Genomic DNA, 22541 nt, shown 5'->3' with positions numbered 1-22541 from the left:
AAAACAGCAACACCCAGGGAGCCAGAGAAAGTGGTAGGTTACACAATGAGGAGGTATTGCAAGATTAGCTACACCTGGAATTCTACGGGATCCCACAGGTTTCAACCACCGGCTTTCAGACAGTAGTCCAATTAGAAGAACTGTCTAATACTCCACTTTATAAGCATGCATTCCTTGAAATTATCCTACAATCAATGTAGTGGTATTCTTTGCTTATAAAGACATCATTATATCTAAAAATATCCTTATGCAACTATTGCATTAAACATGCACACAAACTAACTGGGAGACTTGTAATAGTGCAAAATGATGAGGAAAGAGCCTCTTCTCAATGATTTTTTAAACCTGGCACGATTCAGAGCAGGGAGAGGCTTGGGAGTATGTAGAACTGACCCTGGAACATGCTTTGTGACTATAGGCAAGCTGCTAGGTTTCTAGGTCTGATCTCTAAGACAGATGATCTGTTAAGAAAGTCACCGTATTCATTGATGCCTGGCTGGCTCAGTTGGTGGAGCACGTGACTCTTGATCTTGGGGCTGTGAGTTCAAGCTCCACGTTGGGTGTAGAGATTACTTTAAAAAAAAATTAATCTTAAAAAAAAAAGAGGGGCACCTGGCTGTCTCCATTGGAAGAACATTTGACTCTTGATCTCAGGGTTGTGAGTTTGAGCCCCATGTTGGGAGTAGGGATTACTTGAGGTGCTGGAAGTTCCAGCAGGAGCCCAGGGATAAAGACCCTGAGCCTTTGGAACCAGGCATCCCCAATTGGCCTGTTGCCAGAATCCACTTTCTACCTCAGTGCAGGACCCTTGACGGTCTAAATGCTGTTGGTCCCACCCCTAGTCCCCTCTGCTTGGCTTCCTCTCACTCACCTTCCAACGTATCCACACGCCATCAACCTCTCGGCAATTTCCCCAGATATGTGTAACAGACCAGATGAATGCAAACCGAAGCATTACATGTGCACTTTGCACCCTGCTCTCGTACACAAACTCAAACTGCCACAAAGCAGCCAGAGCTCAGGGAACCTGACTCCACCCTGGGAACCAAGACCAGGCCAGGGACACCTCAGGAGGTCGCTCTTCCGGGAATCACTGCAGCTATCCCGGTTCCCTCGAGGTAATAGGAAATCACATTATACAATGTGATTTTTTTTAAAGCATTATATCATAGCTTATATTTTTATATATTTGGTGGAAATATTGCTGTTTGCTACCACTATATAGCACTTTAAAAATATTTTTCATGCTTTCTTTTATTACTTTATCCTGAGGTGAATGCTATGAAACTGGTTTTTAAAAATCAGAAAGTATCATTGTTTTAAAAGTTTAAAAAAAAAAAAAAAAGAAAGAAGAAAGAAAAGAGTTTCCGTGATTTCTGCAGACTCCGCTGAGAACCGCCTGCAATCCAGGGGCGGCTGCTGAGGGCCTGCAGCACCGGCCCTCACGGGGAAGTCGGCCTACTTACAAATGTATTTGTTTCTGTTTGAATTCATCTTCCACAAACCATTTAATCATGTAACAACCCAGCTCCCCAGTTAATTAAAAGAATTCCACGGCTCCAGAAAAACGCGCACCCCCCCCACCCCCCGCCCGGCGCTCTAAAGCCGCCATAAGCTGCCTCCATGTCTGCGGATGCGTTCCTCCCACAGCCTCTGAGCACCGCGCTGTCCCGCACTGCGCGGCTTCGAGCGCACGAGCACGGGGAAGGTCACCACGGTTCCTGCCCTCACAGAGCCTACATTCCAGTTTACCCCTCTCAGCCCCAGTTCCCACAAATACCTGTAAAATTCCTCCCTCAAGCCAGGCGGGTCTGGACTGGGCTTTCTAGTCTCCCGCCCCCTGCCGGTGTTCCTCTTGGAGGCTCCCTATCCTCTTCCGGCGTAGTGAGCTCCTCGCCTCGCTCCAAATCGAACTCAAAGAAACAGCGCTTTCCCTCCAAATGTTATAATGCCTGATGTGCTTCAAAATACTGCAGTAGAGAGGGGTAAGTAGGAGTAAGACGAAAGACTGACCATACGGTCTTAATAGCTGCATCTGATGATAAAACACTGTATGTTAACGGCACTGGAATTAAAATTTTAGATATAGGGGCGCCTGGGTGGCTCAGTTGGTTAAGCGTCTGCCTTGGGCTCAAGTCATGATCTCAGGGTCCTGGGATTGAGCCCCGCATGGGGCTCGGGCTCCCTGCTTAGTGGGAGTCTGCTTCTCCCTCTCCTTCTGCTGCTCCCCCTGCATGTGCCCATAAAAAACAACAAATATCTATCTATCTCTATATATGTATATATATATATATATATGTGTGTATATATGTGTATATATGTATATATATAAAGATTTTATTTATGTATTTTATATATAAAGATTTATTACTTGAGAGACAGTGACAGAGCATTATATATATATATATATAGTATAAGGATGGGATATATGAGGAGATACAGATATATCTATATATATATGCACTATCCTTTAAGTAAAAAGAATATAGTTTCATCTGATGGATGCATGCAAGGGAAATAGGGGGTGGGGGAAGAATTATTCTCCCATTCTTTCTACTTTTGCATGTTTGAACTTTTCCATAATAAAAAGTTAAAAATATAGATAGATAGGGGGTGCCTGAGTGGCCCAGTCGTTAAGCGTCTGCCTTCGGCTCAGGGCGTGATCCCGGAGTTACGGGATCGAGCCCCACATCAGGCTCCTCGGCTATGAGCCTGCTTCTTCCTCTCCCACTTCCCTCTCTCACTGGCTGTCTCTATCTCTGTCAAATAAGTAAATAAAAAATCTTAAAAATATAGATAGATAGATAGATAGATAGATAGATAGATAGATAGATAGATAGATAGATAGATAGATAGATAGATAGATAGATAGATGCTTTAAAATAAAAAAGTTTCTCAAATTTTCTGTATCATTTTCAGCATTTCCATTCAGTCGTTCGTTCCACTCTCTGTGCTTGTCCAAAATGTTGTTCTGTTATTTATTATTTGACATGCCTATCTTCCCTTGAGACTGCCAAGTTCTTGAATTCAAACACTTTTGTTCTGTCTTATTTATCTATATATCTTGGGGTGTCACACATTCCTCATTAGTTGAGCAAATGCAAAATTGTCCTTAAATATATAGTATGTTAATTTCTAGAAGTAAATTGGGACTATAGTCTCAGAGAATGGAAATATTGTGATGTTGAATGGCATATAATAACAGGGTATTGCTGTAAACTTCAGTGTGGTTTCAAATTAGAGAGCATTAAACACTTCTTTGAATTTCATCATAAAAAAGCTAATTAGAAAGTGGTCAGATATACTTTTCCTTGCAGAGTATCTTTGAGGGAAGATTGCAGGCTACACCAACTTCTTCACTATTATAGCATTTGCAAAAATGCCTCAGCAAAATATTTGAGCTTCAGTCTCTTGAAACTTCCCTACAGTAATGCTTCAGGCCAATTTCTAGTGGAATGGGCACTTCTGCTTGTCAGACAGCCCTTTTTCTGTCTGCAAATCACAAATGGAGACTGGAGATGGGAAGCTGGATCCCGGCTAATTTGATTATACTCCTGGTCAGCTTTCTTCAAAATGCCATGGCAATACACACTTTAATTATAAGAAGTGGTGCAGATTTGTATGTTAACTTGTATATGGCTTTCTGTTCTCTGCGTATTTATATGCAGGAATCCCAAAGGCCTGGGGCAGGAATGTGTGGTTGCCTGTGCACAGTTAAATGGCAAACATTCTTTAAATGTCTGTCAACCCTGTCCCTTTGCCCTCTGTCTCCTAATCTTAAACCACCCACTGTCCTCTTGCAAGATTTGCGGTCCTCCAATCCTTCAGCAGAAACAGCACACTCATGTCACAGTGCTTCTTATGCTTGAATGTGCATACGAATCATTTGCATCTTGCTAAAACGCAGATTTGGATCCAGCAGGTTTGGGGTGGAGCCTGAGACAGCCCTTTTAACAAACTCCCAGATGATAGTCCTCGTTAAGACCGTACTTGGAGCCCCGAAACTCCACAACAAGAGTCAGCAGATTTTCTGTAAGGGGCCAGAAAGTAAAATTTTAGGTTCTGGTTCTAATAGAGTCTCTGCCCAGCTACTCGAGTCTGCCATGGTAGCATGAAATCAGACTAACAACATTTAACCGTGTGGGTGTGGCCATGTTCCAATAAAACTTGATTTAAGCCCTGAAATGTGAATTTCCTAGAATTATCATATGTTAGGAAATTTTATTCCTTTTTTGATTTTTCCCCCTACCCTTCATTTTTTGTTTTTAAGATTTTATTCATTTGACAGCACATGCACACACACAAGGGGGGGGGAGCAAGAGGGAGAACCACACTCCCTGCTGAGCAGGAGGCCAATGTGGGGCTCGATCTCAGGACCCCAAGATCATGGACTGAGCCGAAGGCAGACGCTTAGTCAACTGAACTGCCCAGGCGCCCCTCCCCTCGCCTTTAAAAATGTAAAAACCATTCTTAACCTTGAGGGCTGTATAAAAATAGGCAGTGGGCTGGATTTGGCCGGTGCACCATAATTCATCAATCCCTGCTCTAAATAGCAAACTTTGGAGGCACAGACCCACGTGTGGGTACCAGTTCAGCCTTTTACTAACTCTTTTGCTCAACCAGCCACCCTATCTCTCAGAGTCTCATTTTACAATACTGTTAAATGGGAGCAATAACTCTTGTTCCCTTAGGGCTGTTGGCCAGGTGCCTGGCACACATCAGGCCCCGAATAAGCAGGAAACCAATGTTATTGTTGGCATTTCCAGGCTAACTTCCTTATACATTATTTTCCTCAGGTTATTCACCTTATAAAACCCTCAGTGGCTCCCTATTTGCTATTGGGTCAAATTTATACTTCTGTGTGACCTTCAAGGCTCTCCATGATCTGAGCTCACTGCCTTCCCCATTTTATTCCCTGAGACTTCCCACTCTCAGCTTAATCAAGCAGATCTCCCATTGCTTCCGGCCTAATGTGACACTTCCCCTCCCTGAAATAGTTTTGCTTCTCCACTTTGCTTATTATAAACTAAGCATCTAGGATTCAGTTCAGTTCTGTCTCCTCCAAAAAAGTGACCTTAGGATTATGATTGTTTTCCACAGTCCATTTCCTGCACACAGTCTCCCATAGCATATCTTATGAACTTCTTGGCTAACAATTATCTGAATGGTATTTACCTGGTCAAGGCAGCAAAACATGTCAATATATGTTGGTACTTTTTAGAAGAACTATAAGATAGCTGTTAGTCATATTTGTCCATTGTAATTTGGGGATCAACTTTATTTCCAAAAAGATCATCCAGAAGACCATTCATTCATTCATTCATTCAACAAATATCTATTCTACATTTATTCTACAAATATCTATTTATTTGTTATTTTAGAGCAGCTGTTAAGAATCAAACACTATTCTAGGCAGCTCTTTCTGCCCATGGGTCCTGTCCCCGTGCTTTAATAAAATCACCTTTTTGCGCATACACACACACACACACACACACACACACACTCTCAAACATTACACTGGGCTCTCCGGATACAAAAATGTGTTTTGTTTTAAGATTTATTTATTTGTCAGAGAGAGAACAAGCAGGGGGAATGGCAGGCAGAAGGAGAGGGAGAAGCAGGCCCCCTGCTGAGCAAGAAACCCTATATGGGACTCGACCCCACGACCCTGGGATCATGACCTGAGCTGAAGGTAGACACTTAACTGACTGAGCCACCCAGGCGTCCCAGGATACAAAGGTTTTTAAAAACCTATTATGTGACAAATTTCAAAGCAATTTCTTTGTTGAAAATCACTTAAATAAAAACTGATTGTTTTTGACAAAGCAGAACTAATGTCAAATACATTTTATTTACTGATTAGACGTAATTCTCTCAAATCTTGGTATCAAATCCTCCTGGGGTATTTGATTGAAATGCAGATTTGGGTCCCACCCCAGAGGTCCTGATTCTTTACTTCTTGGAGCATATGTTAACCTAAACCATTTGGCCATTTGGATGGGTCACAGGGTAAGAAACATTGAAAGATAGTTTGCCCCTTTTATAGGAAGAAAAAGATGGTTTTACCTGTAATGACTGAGTAAAACCAAGGATCTGAATCACAAATTCCAAATGTCTGATGGCACTTTTCTGTAGGCTTTTTTTTTTTTTTTTTTTTTTTTTAAACACATAAGCTCTAGGCCCAACGTGGGGCTTGAACTCATGACCTGGAGATCAAGAGTCAAGAGTTGCATATTCTACCCACTGAGCCAGCCAGGCACCCCTCTGTAGGCCTAATTTTGATAAGACCCATTCCTATTTTCTAACTTCAGGAGAGCACCCTCCCTTCTACTCTTACCATACTCAAATAATCATTGACATCAGTGAGTTTGACTATAAATTTTGAGAAGATTTATAATGAATTATTAAAAGGGATAGATTGCAGGCACATAGGAAAAAAAGTAGTGGGGCACCTGGGTGGCTCAGTCAGTTAAGCGTCTGCCTTCAGCTCAGGTCTGATCCCAGGGTCCTGGGATCGAGCTCCACATCAGGCTCCTTGCTCAGCAGGGAGTCTGCTTCTCCCTCTCCCTCTGCTGCTCCCCCTGCTTGTGCTTTCTTTGTCTCTCAAGTAAAAAAATAAATAAATAAAATCTTAAAAAAAAAAAAGTAGTGATTACTTTGCCCTTATGAACTCAATGAAACATACTGCAGGAGCACCTGGGTGGCTCAGTCGGTTAAGCATCTGCCTTCCACTCAGGTCACGATCTCAGGATCCTGAGATTGAGCCTGGCATCAGGCTTTCTGCTCAGCAGGGAGTCTGCTTCTCCCTCTGTACACTACCCCCCAAATAAATAAAATCTAAAAAAAAAAAAAAGAAGAAGAAGAAGAAAGAAACATACTGCATTTCCTTCTGTGACTGGTTTGTCAATCAGGAAAATGCAGAGAGTGCATATCTGAAATTTGGTGATGTATTTGAGGGGGTGAAAAGGAAGGTGATAAATTGCATGGTGAAGAATAATTATATCTGTTGTAAAAATCTTCAAAATACTGAATCGATGTTCTTGAAAAATGGGATGGATTCCTCCAAGAGGGAATTAATTTCCTGTTAATGGAGGCATTCTAAAACAAGATGGACAATCAATTGGCTAGGATGTTGGAGGTGGATGAATAGTATTAGAAAAGAAACAACAAATCCAAAATGGAGTCACATGTGCTAAGACCCACACCAGCAAACCAAGATTTAATACCTAACCTAATTGCAGTTTCAGCCTCTCCCCCAGAATGTGACCTTTAACTAGGCAATCTGGAATTAACTAGTTAGTACTAGTGAAGTAATCTACCTAATAGAACCCCTGCCTTCCCAAAGAAAAGTGGCCTTGCCTGAAATAATCCACTCTTTGCTAGAAACTTCCCTTTTCTGCCCCCTTCTTCCTATAAAAACTTTCCATTTTGTGCAGATCCTCAGAATTCCTTTCTATCTGCTAAGACGGAATGCTGCTTGATTCATGAAGCATTAAATAAAGCCAATTAGATCTTCAAATTTACTGAAGTGAATTTTGTTTATAACAACAGTATTGATTTAACTGAATAAGTTTACAATCCCAATTGAGATTTGCTCATTCTGTTCTATGATACTTTGATAGTCATGCTCTGTAGACAAATAAGTAAATACCTGATAATGTTTACAAAATTATAGATACTAAAGTCCCAAAACTGTAATGTGCAGAAGCAGGAATCTAAGTTTTTTCTTGCATTATAAATCTTCTCAAAAGAAAAAAAAAATCCTAGTGGGAACGAGATCCTGCCCATTCCATCTGGGGAATAGTCATTAGGCCATAGTAGGGGAACAGGATTGATTCTTTGTTTGCCCATTCCCTATTGACCTTCTTTTTTTTTTTTTAAGATTTTATTTTTAATTACTTGATACAGAGTGAGAGAGCACAAGCAAGGGGAGGGGCTGAGGGAGAGGGAGAAGCAGCCTCCCCTCTGAGAGCCCGATGCGGGGCTCAATCCAACCCTGGGATCACGACTGGAGCCAAAGGCAGACACCCAACCGACTGAGCCACCCAGGTGCCCCCCCTCCCCCCCAATCCACCTTCTGATACGATCACTTAGGTTACTGCCCTCAAGAGTGTTTGTTCTTAAGGAGGCCGAAATTGTTTCCTGGTAATACTAGCTATTCATGCACTATTAGATAAACTTGATCCCTCTGAAAATTTTCAGTGGCTAGTGATCAATATTGTGGACATGATTATTTTCTAAGTAGCAATGATAATTTTCCAGTTACAAAGGGACATTTGTTGAATGTCTGGGGAACGGTTAAAATGTTACAGGCTTCCATAATTTAGAAAATTCTAAACTTTAGAGATAAAACTGCAACTATTAGCATCAACACTTAAATGTTGTTCCCTCTGACGTACTACAGACAAGTATCAGGAAGACTGAGGTAATGAAGTGATGGAATTAGGGTGTTTCCTGATACTTTGATCCTTAGCTATTTGAAGTTGACTTTTGTTTACTGTAAGCCAATTATTTTGCACAGAAAATTATAGAACTATAATTATCATATATATAATTTACCTCTGCCCATTCCAAAGACAGAAATAGGATTAGAAATTGGTGGCAGGGGGTGCCTGGGTGGCGCAGTCGTTAGGCGGCTGCCTTCGGCTCAGGGAGTGATCCCGGCGTTCCGGGATCAAGTCCCACATCGGGCTCCTCTGCTGGGAGCCTGCTTCTTCCTCTCCCACTTCCCCTGCTTGTGTTCCCTCTCGCCGGCTGTCTCTCTGTCACATAAATAAATAAAAAATCTTTAAAAAAATAAATAAATAAATTCGTGGCAGGAAGGAGGGCTTCTCAATGATTTGTATCCCAGAAACTGTACTTGAGAGGAGACTTTGAAGAATAAAGGCGAAAGTTTTTTAGATTTTGCTTTTTTTTTTTTTTTTTTTTTTTAAAGTAACATCTCTCATTTCTATTGTGGTCATAAGCAGTGATTAGCAGTTCTTGAAGGACAGAAGTAGAAAATTCTGGAAACTGCTCACTATCTTATTTCACCTTTGGATGCTTGATTCTCTCCATTTCTATCTGCTGACAAAGCACACTTTCGCCTGAACTAGCCACTGAATTTTCTTGTTAAAGTAAAAATATCTGTCCCTAAGCACTGCGTTTGGGTGCTTAGAAACAGAGGCTACTCAGGGGCGCCTGGGTGGCACAGGGGTTAGGCGTCAGCCTTCGGCTCAGTTCGTGATCCCTGCGTTATGGGATCGAGCCCCACATCAGGCTCCTCTGCTGTGAGCCTGCTTCTTCCTCTCCCACTCCCCTGCTTGTGTTCTCTCTCTCGCTGGCTGTCTCTATCTCTGTCGAATAAATAAATTAAAAAAAAAAAAAAAGAAACAGAGGTTACTCAAAGAAGGTAAGTATTCTCTCTCTTGAGGGTAGGATAGTATGAAAACACAAAGCAAAAGAGGGCAGGAGATTGGTTAATTCAAAGGTTAAGTAATTTAAAAAGAAAAGGAAACATGACTTTTTGTCACATGTACTGTTTGTTGAAAAACCTAGCGGTGATGGTGGTGTGGAAATAGTCCAAGACTAATAATCAAAGACCTGCATTGACTCTTCGATCTGGTACTTGGTGTTGTGGAAATCTCAGACAATCACCTCAATCCTCCTGTCCTTATTTACCTGGTATTTAAAACGGGGAACAACATGGGGCGCCTGGGTGGCTCAGTCAGTTAAGCGTCTGCCTTTGGGTCAGGTCATGATCCCAGGGTCCTAGGATTGAGCCCCACATCAGGCTCCCTGCTCAACAAGGAGCCTTCTCCCTTTCCCTCTCTCTCTGCAGCTCCCCCTCCTTGTGCTTGCTCTCTCTCTCTCTCTCTCTCCCTCTTCCCCCTGGCGCCTGTGTCAAATAAATAAATAAAATCTTAAAAAAAATAAATTAAATAAATAAATAAAATGGGGAACAACAGCACCTACCTCACAGAATGTTTTAGGACTATTACCATATAATGTTTTTTAAAAATCCTTCAAAGTTCGAATGATTCTTGTGGGCTTTTCCTGGGTTTCTGTGATGATGCCACAGATCCTAGGTCAATGGAACATGTGTTTCTGTTCATTTCGTTAATGCCAGGAGTCAACATGGAGAAAAATCAGGTTCTAGGTAGAGTCGGTAAAGGCTTTAGAAAAGGAAAGAGAGAGAACCGATAAGGATAGAAGGTGGGAGCCTTGGCTTATATTTTTCTGATCAGAGAAAGACAAGACCAAGTGTAACCCTAGACTCTAGCACCTTACAAACCAAGCCAATCACTCGCTGCACACCCCAGTTTAGGACTTCGGCAATGCACATTGATTGTTTTTGTTTAGTGAGAAGATAGGAAGGAGTGGAGTGGGGAATGAGGATGGACAAAGAAGAGAACGGTGGCAGCAGAGGTCAAAATCAGTGAAGACAAAAAATTGAAAATAAAAGAGCCTTTGTCTTCTGTGGAGATGAAATGCTTCGCAGGGACCCCAGGGCTGTCCCCCCCCCCCGAGGATTGTGGCTTTTCTCCTGCACACTGCAGCTCTGCGGGACAGAGCAAGACAACTGCTCAGCTCAGTCCTACACACCGCATGGCATCTCTTCCCTGAGGTGCCCAGACATCACCCATTTTGAGAGAGGAAGATGTAGTGAGCCCGTGAATACCATACTAAAATACTTACCACTTCCACGTTCATACTTGTCTCCTTCGGTGCCCTCAACCCACGCCCACCAGCCCTCCAGAAAGTGAAGGACCTGGTCTTCGTGTTTCTGAATCACTAATGCTAAGGACACTTTCTGGGGACATACTGGGTGGATTAATGTGGATGAATGACATCAGTAGTCATTCTTTGTGTGAAAGAACAAAAAATTCACCTGAGTAAATTTGAAGATCTAATTGGCTTTATTAAACAACTCACGAATTGGGCAGCATCCCATCTAGCAAGTAGAGGGGGCTCTGAGGAGTAGTACAGAATGGAAGGTTTTTATAGGAAGGAGGGTGGGACAAGAATATTATTAGTGAAAGAAGAGGAAGAACTGTTCCAGGCAAGGTCACTTTCCCTTAGGGGAAAGGGCAGGGAGCGGGTCTTATTAGGTGAATTACCTCATCCTCCACGGAGGGATACTGAAGGCCCCGGTAACAGATTACTTCATTGGTGCTGATCAGAAAATTCCTGACTGACTAGTTAAGACTGCATTTCTGAAGAAGGTTGAAACTGCAATTAGGTGAGGTATTAAGCCCCAGTTTGGTGACTTGGCTTAAGTGATGCCACTTGGGGCCTGTGGTTTTCGTTTTAAAAAATTGGAACGCCGAAGTGTGCACTAGGCAATCTTTTGAATCCTTTTAACTGGAGAAAGTCAGCATACAAGTTCTATTGATTAGAGAATCTGGTCTCACATAGGTTTTTTTCTTGTGTATGAATGTAGCCAACAGCGAGGTTTGCAATCTATCTACGTTTGGTTTATAAGTATACTGGGCAATTCAAGTTAAAATAGTCCTATCAACCCAAAACCCAGATAAAACTTATTTTCTACATTTTACCGAAATCTCTCCCACTAGCCTCTAATGTGAAAGAGTAATAATCCCAAATCAAGAGAAAGTTGAGGGCAAGTGTGGTTCAAGTCTACCCTTGGTGGCTCGATAGAGCGGGAGCCCTTTACAAACGGATCGCAACTGTAATGGTAATGTACCACCACAGCCACTCTCAGAGTGAAAATGCCTAAAACGATTTTCCCATTTTTCTGAAGACTCAAGGGACTTCTGCTGTCAGTACTAGTTTAAAATATTTAAAGGAGGTTTCCGCACTTCTAAGAAAAGCCTCCACTGGAGATAGCTAAAATAATCCCCATATACCTAAAAATCCAGCACGGCCTTTAGCGTTCCCGTTAATTGCCCTATTAGAGAGCGAGGCACAGGCAAGGCGGCCGCAGCCCGTCGGGTTTTGGGGTGTTCATTTTCTCAAGGGCAGCTCAAGGGCAGCCGGCAGCGCTCCCGGCAACGGTCCTGGCAACCGGGCCCGCTCAGCGGCGCCTTCTCCAGGGGCTGATTCCGCTTCTCGCTCTGCGCTATGTGGACAATTAGAGCCCGGTTGCAAGTCCTGACTGAAAAATTAACAGTCTCTAGAGTAATGAGGGGAATTATCAAGGCCACTTGGCCCGGCGATTGAGAGCCCGGAGGGTCTGAGCCTGCAGGGGTTTTCGCCTCTGCCGGAGGGACCCTGCTGTTCATGCTCTGGGGCTTTCTTCATTCTTGCTTAGAGGAGGAAGATGATTCTAAGACCTTTTGCCGCAGACAAATCAGTATACACCTATTTTCCTGCTTTCCCCAAGGCCTTTTTCATAACGAAGAGGTCTGGCTTCTTTGGGAGTGTAGCAAGAAATTCTTACCTAAGACCACTTTCTAAACCCTCTGCAGATGCTCTGTGTTACGGGATCCAGGAGAAACCAGCGATTTAGGAAAACTTGGGACCAGCTCAAAGATGCAGGGCCTGGCTTTCTCCTTACCCTGTAGGGATGTTAAAAATAGCAGTGGAATTATAAAGAGGAATCTCAGTCCTGCAGGAGAAAGAGGCTATACATCGATGCAGTGTGGTTTCTGCTGTCAGAGCAAGACCAGACAGTGGCTCTTTCATTCCAGCTAGTGTCATCCAGCTGCTTCCCCAACACAGAGTTCACAGTTGGCGGGAGAAGACCCGACCAGCAAGAGAAAGAGAAAAATAGGGCAAAAGAAGAAGAAGAAGAAAAACCAACTAAAGAAACAGTTCTAATTTTTCTTTGCTATTTTCAAAAAATACACCTAACAGGTGAAGAAACACAAAGATAAAAAGTAATTAGTCTTGCCCTGCTCTCCCTCCTTTTAAGTGAGCCAGCGGTTCCGGGGTCCCTTCCATAGATATCTCCATTCTCATACGCATGTGTTTTGTTTGGTATTGTTAAGATTTTATTGCTTCGAAAGAGAGAGAGTGTGCACACGTGGGGCCAGGAGGGGGGTGGGGAGAACACAGGGAAAGGGACAGACTCCACGCTGAGCTCAGAGCCCAACATGGGGCTCAGTCTTACAACCCTGAGATCATGACCTGAGCCAAAACCAAGAGTCAGACGCTTAACTAACTGAGCCACTCAGGCACCCCGTATTACACATGTGTTTTTTAAAATTACAAATCGACATAACATTGACAAACTTGAAAGCAGAAAGTAGGGGAAAAGAAAGAAAACCCCCTGTTCACAGCCCTATTAACTAGAGACAACAAATGTTAACATTTTAGTGTATCACTTTCTAGGACTTCTAAAGTAGAGAGGAAAAAGACACCCGAAAGAAGAAGAAAAATGAAGGCAGATGAAAGGGGAAGGAGAGATGGAAAACATTTACATCATAGGTAGCATTGGTAAGTGTTGAAAGCTTCTTGCCTATCTAAGAAGGCCAAGTACATTCATCTATTCTGGGACCAACTGAAACAATGAAAGGTAAAAGCTAAGGAATTGTGTCCGTTTGCATTTAAGAGTGATCTGGAATTCCTAACTCCTGTGACTGATATTATTTGCATTTCTAAACTGGAAACTCTTGCTTGCCTAGCAACCTGGAGTTCAAGGCTGCCTACAAAGTTCCACCAAAGCGAAGTGATCGATGGTGAGAGCTCTTGGCAACAGAGGTGGGAGAGCATGAGTTTAGAAGTGTGGATAGAGAATTGAAAAACACCAACTGTTTTTTCATGCTTGAATGTCTATAGAATTACTTGGGGAAGCTAGTTAAATGGGCAAATTTCCAGGCCCCTCCTCAGAGATTGTTATCAAATGGATCTGAGGTTGGGCAGGGCCCCAAAATTTGCAATGTTAGCCTATATTCTGGGTAATATCAATGCGTATCAGTCATTGACCTCACTTTGAGAAACACTGCATGGCACTAAATTTAGCGATCACTTAAGTGAGAGGAAGATTTTTTTTTTTAAGTAAAACTGAGTTAAACAGATTTTTTACTACAGGACTTTTCAGAGCCTTTACTAAGCTAATGTCCGATGCTAATATCCCAGTAGAGATAGTATGCTGAATTTCTCAAACTTATTTCACCAAGAAAGACTTTTTTTCTCCCCCAAGGAACATCTTTGCATTAATTTTCTGTGGGATATACTTAGCATTGCCAATTTATTTGAGAATTACTTTCTTCCTGTTTTCTGTCTTGTGTTAACTGCTGGGTTGTTTTTTGTTTCATTTTTTCTTCTTCCTGGGTACTCCAGTAATAAAATGTAAGATGAATCAAGAACTTTCTCTTCAATTTGTTTCCATTAATACACCATTCTCTAACCTATCCAAAAGTGCAGCGTGATACCAATATCTGGGAATTCCAGTGTAGACACTGTAGGAAGAATATATTTTAGATAAGGGGAGGAGTGTTAAATTTCTTGCCAGACCTCCTGGGGTGGTGGCAAAAGGCTTTGGAGTCTGTCAGACTGGGGATCCAAACTTGTTAACTAGCTACAGATCTATAAAAGGTTAATGTCCCTGAATCCTTGTTCCCTCACAGCAAACTGAAAAATAGCTACCACACTGTCAGGCCCTTTTGTGAAAATGAAATGAAACAGCATTTGTAGAACACTTGGGCCTCAGTAAATAAATGTTCGTTTACCCTTAATAAAGGTTTATCTCTGTAAATCATTTACTGGAAAGAGTTGGAAACTCTGTAAAGACTTCACTCTAGTGATTAAGCTTTCATTTCTGTTAGGTTTGGATCTCAAAAGAAAAGTCAGATGAGAGGCTATACTTGGGTTTTACATATGTAAGTCATTAGAATGTGTCTGATAATAACCCATATCCCTTTCCTTATTCTCACAAGGCCTAAGTTGTTTAAAAATGTAAGCAATGGAATATTTAATAGTCTATGTTTTATAGATGAGCTAGAAAAACTTTATTACACTAACAGTGTAAATAAAATTAAAACTAAAATTCATTCCCAAGTGAGAACAAATATTGATTATTTATGTTTACACATAGGGTGGTTTACTTCTTGGGGTAATTTCCCAGTGGTTTTATTTCTAATGGTAAAAGGCTGGTAGGGTTTCCTGGGGCTTACAGAAACCATTGTTGGGGAAGGGAGTTGCTTCCCACCTCCCCACCAAAGGAAGTGAGAAATAGTCAAGATGTCATTAAAAGATTTTTTTTTACTTGCATTTTGGAATAATTTTAAATTCACAGAAAAGATAGTACAGAGAATTCCCACATACTCTCACTCAGTAGAAGATTTATTTTATTTTATTTTTTAAAGCTTTTATTTAGTTATTTGAGAGGTTGTGTGTGCGCATGGGCAATGGGGCTGGGGTGGGGGAGGGGGAGGGCCAGAGGGAGAAGGAAAAGCAGGCTCCCCACTGAGCAGGGAGTCAAAGTTGGAGGCCAAAGCAGGGCTCCATCCCAGGACCCCGGAAATCATGACCCGAGCAGAAGCAGATGCTTAATCAACTGAGCCACCCAGGCGCCCCAGAAGATCTATTTTTAAAAATAACGTAATGGGACACCTGGGTGGCTCAGTTGGTTAAGTGTCTGCGTTGGGCTACGGTCATGATCCCAGGGTCCTGGAATTGAGTCCCCACATCCAGTTCCTTTCTTGGTGGGAGACTGCTTCACCCTCTCCCTCTGCTTGCCGTTTCACCTGCTTGTACCCTCTCTCTCTCTCTGACAAATAAATAAATACAATCTTTAAAATAAATAAATAACCTAAGTACAGGGCCACCTGGCTGGCTCGGTCAGAAGAACACGTGACTCTTGATCTCAGGGTCATGAGTTCAAGCACCACGTTGGGTGTAGAGATTACCAAAATAAATAAGTAAATAGACTTAAAAGAAAAATAACTTAAGTCCTTTGTTATGTGTGACTCACAACACCGTATTAACATAATCTTGATGAGTTGGTTGTTTTGCTGGCCCCTCTAGGCTGGGTTTTCTTCCTCTTTGTCCTTTCTGTACCTAAGGTATTATTTCCTAACCTCACTATTTCTCTGGACAAAGCTCTTCAGGGGATGGTCATCCTCTGAGCCCTTCATTCTAATTCCTAAGAGTTTGGGTATGTAGCATAGTACAGCTATGCTGACTTTTTGACCAACACCTTCTTCCCTGAAGCAGGTCATAAGACCCTCTAGCGAAAAGTATTCAACTAGCAGCCTTGTTGAATACCTTGGTGGCAGGTTGGCCCTGACACTATCAGTGCTGACCAGCATAGACCTCAATGAAAGGAGCCAACACTTTGAAAAATCTAAGTAGGAGACATTCTGATTTCTTTCCATTCTCCCACAAACAAAACTTAGAGGCCTCTTGTCATGTCTTCTGGGGACTGACTTAAATGATCTCTGCAAACACGACAGGCATCAAATCACATGTCTACCTTCCTTCATGGATTCCACCACTCTAGCTTTATTTTAAAATTGTAATTAAATTTAGACAAAAAATTTTTTAAGTTTATTTTTATTTATTTATTGAAGTAATTTCTACACCCAGTGTGGGGCTTGAACTCACAACCCTGAGATCAAGCGTCCCATACTCTCCCTACTGAGCCAACCAGCCAGGCACCACTAGATAAAATGTTTTTAATTGTAATGTAAATATGTTTTCTTTACAGTGTTTAGCTTCATACAAAACACCTTCTTGTAGGTCAGGTTGTCTGGTATGAACTTCTTACATCAGCATGGCCTTTTTGCCTAAGCACATTATCCTCACTAAACTGAATCTAGCAACAGCCATTATTCATAGGTCATTGAATTAGGAAATAAATAAGTTATTTTTCCCATGTTAACTCTGTGTTTCCTTCATGTAGGAGATTGGACTCGATGATCTGAGTGGTGAGGGGCAAACGAATTTGCCTTGGAGTCAAGTAGTCACTGGTGAGTTGCCACTTTGAGTAATTTTTTAAATTTCTCATTGCCAGAGCACCTGGGTGGCTCAGTCAGTTAAGCAGCAGCTGGGGTCATGATCTCAGGGGTCCTGGGATGGAGCCCGGAGTTGGGCTCCTTGGTCAGCAGGGAGCCCGCTTCTCCCTCTGCCCCTCCCCCTGCTCCTGTTCTCCCTCTCTCTCTCTCTTTCTCTCTCACAAATAAATAAAATCTTTAAAAAAAATTTTTCTCATTGCCTCAGTGTCCTCACCTGTGAAATGGTTACCACATCTCATTTAATAGTTGCAAGTGACAGGGTTTAGGACATACTACCCCAAAATGTGGCACCTTAGCAGATTGAATACTTCAGACTGAAGGAGTTCCAGAAGCAGCAGGTGTAAGGACTTTTTGACCAACACCTTCTTCCCTGAAGCAGGTCCTAAGACCCTCTAGTGAAAGGCACCCGCTCGGAACTTCAAGGAAAGGAGTAGCTTTATCTTCAAAGGCAGAGGAATGTGGAGAGGAATCCGAATGAACAGGCCTTGCTACGTTTCCCCCAGTTTACTACCTTTTAGCTCATACTCTTTTGTCCTATGACATTTTTCCACAACTTTCCACTCTTCATCAAACCTAGTATAAAAATGCTTACCTCTAATTGTTTCACGTCTTCATTTCCTTATGAGGCTCCCGTGTCACATACAAATTAATTTCTATAAATCTGCATACTTTCCTCCTGTTAAACTGCCTTTTGTCAGTCTGATTTACAGGGCTCAAGCCTGAGAACCTAGGAGGGTAGTAAGAAGAAGAAATTATCCCTCCTCCACGTTAGGACCCAATGATATAATATATAATGCAGTTACTTGTAGCAAATGGGAATTCTCAATGAATTAATAATGAATTCATTATGGTTTCTTGTACATTCATCTTATCTTTCCCACTGAACTGTAAGCTCCTCAAAGGTATGGTTCTTTTCTGTCTCCACTGAACCTAGCAAAGCACTCAACAGGGAAGAAACTCCAATTGACTATATTATTGTGTTCTCATTCTCCAAATTACCAACCAGTTTGATTTTTTTTTTTTTAAGATTTTTATTTATTTATTTGACAGAGATAGAGACAGCCAGCAAGAGAGGGAACACAAGCACGGGGAGTGGGAGAGGAAGAAGCAGGCCCACAGGGGAAGAGCCTGGTGTGGGGCTCGATCCCACAACGCCAGGATCACGCCCTGAGCTGAAGGCAGACGCTTACCGGCTGTGCCACCCAAGCGCCCACCAGTTTGAATTTTAATGAAAGTTACTCATGAGGTGATATTGACTCACCAGACTCACAGTTGCAACATAAGCCACACAAATTGAGTAATGTTTCAGCTTAAGAAGAAAACACCACCAACAAAAACTCGAGCTATTTAATGAGCTTATTACAAAACTACTTTTCCTGTACTGGAATAGTTCAACACTGATGAAGATAAAGTTAAAAAGCGATTAAGTGGGTCAAAGTGTGAATGAATTTGGAGGGTACAGAGGATGAGATCATGCCTAATGTGGGAGGCACGGTGTGAGTAATTTCAAAAAGATCTATTAGAAAAGAATAATTAGCAAGGCTGTTCGTTAACGTGCAGTTTATAGTCCTGTGTTAAAGAACAATAAGTTGAGTAAGATCTTGTTTTTTGAGCAGTACTTTCACTGTTCAAACATGAGTGGGACTTGACATCCTAAAGAAATGTTACGATGTTTCATCAAGTGTGAAATTCAGTGGGTCTAAGGAGGCTATAAAGACCTCAGTGCAAACGATGTATTAGTAAAGAGCAGAGGTAGGGAAACTGCTGGAGCCCACCGGCCAAATCTGACTGCCCGTTTGGTTGGGCCTAAGCGCTAAGAAAGGTTTTAACATTTTTTTTTAATATTTTATTTATTTATTTGACAGAGACAGCCAGCGAGAGAGGGAACACAAGCAGGGGGAGTGGGAGAGGAAGAAGCAGGCTCATAGCGGAGGAGCCCAATGTGGGGCTCGATCCCATAATGCCCTGAGCTGCGGGCAGGCGCTCAACGACTGTGCCACCCAGGCGCCCCACTGTGCCACCCAGGCGCCCCTTAACATTTTTAAATAGTTGAAAATGAATCAAAAGAAGAATAACTTTTTACGACATGAAAATTCTATGGAATTTTACTTTCGGGGTCCTGTGGGACACAGCCATGCTCGTCGTTTCCTATTGTCTACGGCTGCTAGGGAACTACAGTGGCACAGTTGTGTAGTTATCACAGAGGCCACGCGGCCAGCGAGGCCGACAACACTCCCTACCTGGTCCTTTGCCAACCCTTGGTAGAGGCTCCGAAAGAGGTTTAAACTGAGCTCAATAAATGACTTTACGTAAAATATATTATTCTTTTTTTTAAATAATAATATTTTTTATTATATTATGTTAGTCACCATACAGTACATCCCCGGTTTCTGATGTAAAGTTCGATGATTCATTAGTTGCGTATAACACCCAGTGCACCGTGCAACACGTGCCCTCCTTACCCATCGCCAGCCTATCCCATTCCCCCACCTCCCTCCCCTCTGAAGCCCTCAGTTTCTCAGAGTCCATAGTCTCTCATGCTTCATTCCCCCTTCTGATTACCCCCCCATTGTTTATTCCTTTCTTCCCCTACCGATAAGAACTAGGAAGATCGGTAGGAGAAAATATATTATTCTTAATACGTTATTAATATTTACTATTGAATGTCACTGAACCGGGTAAAATTCTGCTCCCCCGCCCGCATGGCACCCAGGAAGGGAGGGGCCTGGGGCCCATCCCACGGCTCTTGCAGGTGCAGCAGGGCCTGGGAGTTTTAAAGATGTATGCAAGTTGTCATGATAAATGTTTGCGGAAAACTCCCTGGTGCTGGCTGTCAAGAAGCCACCAGGAGCACGACCGCGCGGTGCAAGCATGCGGGCGGCGGCGGAAGAACGTTCACTCCTCAGCCGCGGTGGGTAAGCATTCTCATTGCCTTCAGTGTGGCGTGCAGCACGTTAGAAGGAAAAATGAAGAGGGGGGCGCCCGGGTGACTCAGTCGTTAAGCGTCTGCCTTCGGCTCAGGTCATGATCCCAGGGTCATGGGATTGAGCCCCACAACGGGCTCCCTGCTCCGTGGGAAGCCTGCTTCTCCCTCTATACTCCCCTTGCTTGTGTTCCCTCTCTTGCTGTCACTCTCTGTCAAATAAATAAATAAAATCTTTAAAAAGGGGGGGGGCGCCTGGGTGGCACAGTCGTTAAGCGTCTGCCTTCCGCTCAGGGCGTGATCCTGGCGTTCTGGGATCGAGCCCGGCATCAGGCTCTCTGCTAGGAGCCTGCTTCTTCCTCTCCCACTCCCCTTGATTCTGTTCCCTCTCTTGCTGGCTGTCTCTCTCTGTCAAATAAATAAATAAAATCTTAAAAAATAATAATAATAAAATAAAAATAAAAAAGGGGGGCTTGGTAAATGTCAGACTTATCCCTAAGGGTAAGATAAATAAAAATGTTTTCCTGAACAGCTTTAAAACTTAAATCTTAAGAATCTGGTCTTTAAGGGGTGCCTGGCTGGCTCAGTCAGAAAAGCATGTGACTCTTGATTTCGGGGTTATAAGTTCAAGCCCCACATTGGGTGTAGAGATTGCTAAAAAAATAATAATAATAATAATTAATTTAAAAAAAATAAGAATCTTGTATTTAAAATGCTCTCTCTGGTAGAAAGAATAGAGGTTACCAGAGCCTAGGGAGAGAAGGAGGGGGGAGAATTGTTTAATGGGTACAGAGTTTTTGTGAGGGGATGATAAAACTTTTAGGTATAGATAGTGGTTGGTTACCCAACATTGTGGATGTATTCAATGCCACTGAATTGTGTACTTATGAATGGTTAAAATAAAAAATGTCATGTTATATATATCTCACCACAATAAACCCTACTCTCCCCACCCCTAAAAAAGCTCTCTCTGGGTTATTTCAAAAATTTAATTATTTTTTCTATGAGGAAAGTACCAGACCCTATACTTTGTGTACAGCACAGAAGGGAGACAAGATACTTGACCTCGTCAAGCTCATTCTTTATGGCTATTTTTATCCTATTTGAGGTAGTAATCAATTACTCTTCAATTCTCAAACTCAAACTTCAGAACCACAAACTATAAAACAAATCAATATCAAGACCCAAAAACCAAATCCAAAAAAGCACACAATTAAATAAATCAGCAACTTGGAGAAGCAAAGTAGTGGTCAGAGCAATGTGAATGATAACCTCTTCTCCCTACTGGATTCTAAGAACTTCTTTTTCACTATCATTTCTTAGAAAGAGGTTATTTCAGCTTTGGGACCGCAAAACTGATCACGTGATTTCTAGCAACATAGTCATGATTTAAAATGTCACTAAACACGACTGGATGCCCAATGTGAATATCAAATTAACTGCATATGTGAGCTAATGTCTATTTTGTGCACATACTGTCAAAGATGAACAAAGCTGGACACTAACTAAAATGGTAAGGGCAGATTTTAATCAGTGATACACCATTGCAATCAGAAAGCTCAATGTGAACTGAATTCAACTTGAACTTGTACAGAGGTGACTGAGCATTTTATTTTGTTTTGTTTTGTTTTTAGGATTTTATTTACTTATTTGTCAGAGAGAGCTAGAGTGAGCACAAGCAGGCTTCCCACTGAGCAAGAAGCCCGATGCAGGACTCCATCCCAGGACCTTAGGATTACGACCTGAGCCTAAGGCAGATGCTTAACCTATTGAGCCACCCAGGCATCCCTGATGGGGCATTTTAAAGGGAGAATGAAGGAATAGGGAGGGATGTGAATGAAGATTCAGCAGAGTCAGGGAAGTGAAAAATTACAAAATGTAGGAAAGTGGGGTTTGTCCATGTGAAACCCATCTGGCTTTGTTAACTGGCTCTTATGGAAGCTAGGCTCCTACCCATCCCCAGAGGTCGGGAGACAGGGGACTTATCTTCAGGTGTTGGCTGGAACAAATAGTAAACTCTCTTAGCCAACTTAAGTTTTCTCAGTCAGGCACTTTAAGGGGGAGGATGGGTCATCCTAAGGATATGACCTTGAGCTGTTAGAAACATGTTAGTATTGGGGCACCTGGATGGGTCAGTCAGTTAAGCGTCTGACTCTTGGTTTCAGCTTGGGTCATGATCTTGGGATCCTGCCCCATGTGGGGCTCCATGCTCAATGCTGTCTGCTCCTCCCCTCTTGAAGGAAGGAAGGAAGGAAGGAAGGAAGGAAGGAAGGAAGGAAAGAAAAAGAAAGAAAGAAAGAAAGAAAGAAAGAAAGAAAGAAAGAAAGAGAAAACATGTTAGTATTCTGTTCAAGCCTTTTTTTTTTTTTTAAGATTTTATTTATTTATTTGACAGAGCAAGAGAGCACAAGCAGAGGGAGCGGAAGAAACAGGGTCCCCACTGAGCAGGGAACCTGATGTGGGGGCTCGATCCCAGGACCCTGAGATCATGACCCGAGCCGAAGGCAGACACTTAACTGACTGAGCCACCAGGCACCTCTTGCTCAAGCCTTTACAGACCACGGTTGCGGTCTAGTCAAGTAGAAGGCCCAGGTGAGTGTGGAGAGTCTGGAATCACTGACTCCCAGGCCCCAGCTCTTTTCATTAGATTAAGATGTTTTATTTATAAAAATGTGACTCCTGACCCCAGCAAGAATAAGGATTCTGTTGTAGTCCTA

At 42.4% G+C, this 22541-nt stretch overlaps 1 long non-coding RNA gene across 6 annotated transcripts in view; it reads right to left on the bottom strand.

Annotated features, from left to right (window-relative positions):
* LOC103657394 overlaps positions 1–22541 on the bottom strand; it is a 44412-nt gene that overhangs the window by 6658 nt on the left and 15213 nt on the right. For 2 of the 6 annotated variants that reach the window (XR_005838350.1, XR_005838348.1), the window contains 2 exons: positions 17494–17628; positions 12383–12500 (listed from right to left, as the gene is read on the bottom strand). The exons of 3 other annotated variants lie outside the window; for them this stretch is intronic. This is a non-coding gene — a long non-coding RNA (uncharacterized LOC103657394). The remainder of the gene's footprint in view (positions 1–12382; positions 12501–17493; positions 17629–22541) is intronic. One more of the 6 variants, XR_005838349.1, reaches the window with a different exon arrangement.

Source organism: Ursus maritimus, unplaced genomic scaffold, assembly GCF_017311325.1.
Source record: "Ursus maritimus isolate PB19 unplaced genomic scaffold, ASM1731132v1 scaffold_29, whole genome shotgun sequence".
Classification (NCBI taxonomy): Eukaryota; Metazoa; Chordata; class Mammalia; order Carnivora; family Ursidae; genus Ursus; species Ursus maritimus.
Note: the sequence above shows the minus strand (reverse complement) of the source record. Positions and strands in the feature narration are given on the sequence as shown.